The sequence below is a fragment of the Hippocampus comes genome, unplaced genomic scaffold (genome assembly GCF_001891065.2).
Source record: "Hippocampus comes isolate QL1 unplaced genomic scaffold, H_comes_QL1_v1.1 scaffold36, whole genome shotgun sequence".
Lineage (NCBI taxonomy): Eukaryota > Metazoa > Chordata > Actinopteri > Syngnathiformes > Syngnathidae > Hippocampus > Hippocampus comes.
In genome coordinates this window covers 1,724,650-1,727,212 of record NW_017805695.1, presented here as the reverse complement: position 1 = coordinate 1,727,212, position 2,563 = coordinate 1,724,650, and positions in this window count along the sequence as shown.

Sequence of the window (2,563 nt, the reverse complement as noted above, 5' to 3'; positions counted from 1 at the left end):
CTAGTAAATTTTCTAAAATGGTTTGTGGTTATAATGAATTTCAGAAAAATGGGCAAAGATTTTGTTAAAAAAAAAAAAAAACACTTAAACTGTGTTCCGTTTCTTTCTTGACTTATCCCGGCTTTAGCGAACACCGGCTCAAATGATTATGGCTGTTGCTGGCATAGAAAACCACGTTGCTGGCATTTAAATTATGCAGATTAGGAAAAATGTTTAGCAACGATTGGCTGACTACCCGTCCAGGGCGTACCCTGAGTCTCGTCCAAAATTAGTTGGGATAGGCTCCAGCTCACGCACACGCCTAATGAAGAATAGCAGTCAAGAAAATGGATTGATGAGAAAAATAATGCCTCGATAACTGACAGGTATCAGTGAACCACCATGGTGACATTCCCTATCGCACTTTGTGATCTTTGCCTTTGCACCTAAAACCGATAAACCGTGAATGTGAATACTTTTTCAAATTAAAATAATGCCTAAGGAAATGATTTGCTAATACAAACTCTGCAGTTCAGAACATTCCGGAAGCTGACATTGTCCTTTTTTGCAGCAATCGCCAGTTGCTCCTCAGTCCCTGATAACTGTAGTGGATCATATTAAATATGAATGTATGTTTTATGTGAAAGATAATATAAAATAAATAGAAGCCTACCTGCTGTGTGCTGTAAATGAGATCTCTCTTGTCACCTCCATAGCTCTGGCACAATCATTATCAATTGGGCAACTGTTTCTTGTCCATGCCTTGTTTCCAAAAACAACTGTTTTGAAACCACTATCTAATGCTGTGACCATGGCCAATACTGAAATGTTTTCAACATTTTCTATGCAAAAGGTGCTGGAGTTTCAAAAGTAAACTCTTCAGCTTGTGTTGAACCAAAGTGATAAAAAAGAATAGGTTTTGATGCAGATGATCCAAGAACCTTCAAACATTCATTATTTCTTTTAGAGGTATGTCGATCGCGATCGAGTACTAGCCCTCGGACTGGTCCAAGTCGTTCACAAAGGGTGTAGGGGGAGATGGAAAGATAAAAAAAAGATGTGTTTCTGTGTGCGTGTTGTTAATAATATATATGTTTGTGTTAGTGTACACCGCACCCTAAGCATCGGTTTCACAAAAAAATTGTATTAAAAAAATTTTTTAAAAACCAGGTCACCTTTAACCTACAGTGACGCGTGACCTGCATCACCAGAAATTGTTTGCAGTCATCAGTCTGCAATTGCAGCTTGCAATCAGATCTGTTGCGATATATCCTAAAATATATATATATATATATATATATATATATTATTCTCATGTTTCATCTGCAATTCACCGATGACACTGGCAAAAGAATGGGAATCTGGAGTGCCATGAGAAGCATTTTAAAACGGTGCACGTGAGCTACGATAGTGATGTTCATGCAGTTAACATGCTGCAAAAGTGCATCCCATGTGTCTGCGTCAAGTCTGTACTGAGATAGGCAGTAATTTCCTTATCGCAAACTCTTGTACCGACTTTATTTTTCTGTTTCGTTCATGTTAGGGGCCGTTAAGGCTGTTGCTCATCATGGCATGCGTGAGTGCATGTGTGCGTGCTGATGAGCGTTTGTTCGTGGGTGTGCGTTGCATTCGTGCGTGCAAGCGTGCACGTGTGGTAACGGGTTGATCGCGGAAGGTTGGTTGCTTGAAAAGTAGATCCTCGGTCAAAAATGGTTGGGCACCCCTGCTCTAGATTCTTCCTATCTGTGATTGTGAGTGTGGGTGGTTGTTTGTCTCTCAGTGCCCTACGATTGGCTGGCGACCAGTTCAAGATATAACCCGCCTACTGCCCGATGACAGCTTGCCCGTGACCCTTGTACGGATAAGCGGATCAGATAATGGATGGATGGATGTTCTGAGAACTGACGAAGTTGCTCCGACAGGTTCACGTTGTTTGTATAGTCAATGTAGCATGAAATAGGCAGAATTCCAAGAACATTTCCGTTGCTTGAATTAGCGTGTGGGTTGGCTTGGTGAAATGTTGAAACACAGCAAGCTTCTGTTTTGCACTGACAACTGTTTTAAATAATGAAACCCACTAGCTGTTTTTTTTTTTTTTTTTTGCAAGTTCTTTGTTTTCTCAACAACAATGAGCTGAAAGGAAAAATTCACAACAGGTGTTTGAATGAATTGGCCAGTAATTGACCGTGCTCTACCTGGCCTGGTCTGCTTCTACATGACAACAAGCACCAATCAGACCAAGAAAACAGGTGAGCCGTGATGGTCGTTACGAGTGCAGCTATATTGTCTAAGACGCTTCGACTGTTGGAAAATGCCTTTCTAAATTCCAATGTCATATCATATTTACTTAAAATTCAACTGAACTTTATTCATATGCATGAGCAAACACAATGAATACAAAATAAAACAAAAATAATTTAAATCAGAAATAACAAATTAAATGTTAGACTCCAGGTAAAAAAAAATGGCATAATATCTCTTTTGACATCAAGCATACAGGAGGTGCAGTTTTACTCCCCTGATTTTTATCAAAGCAATGGTTTGCCACGCCCTCTCGCCATGCTATAGCAGTCCTGTACAAATA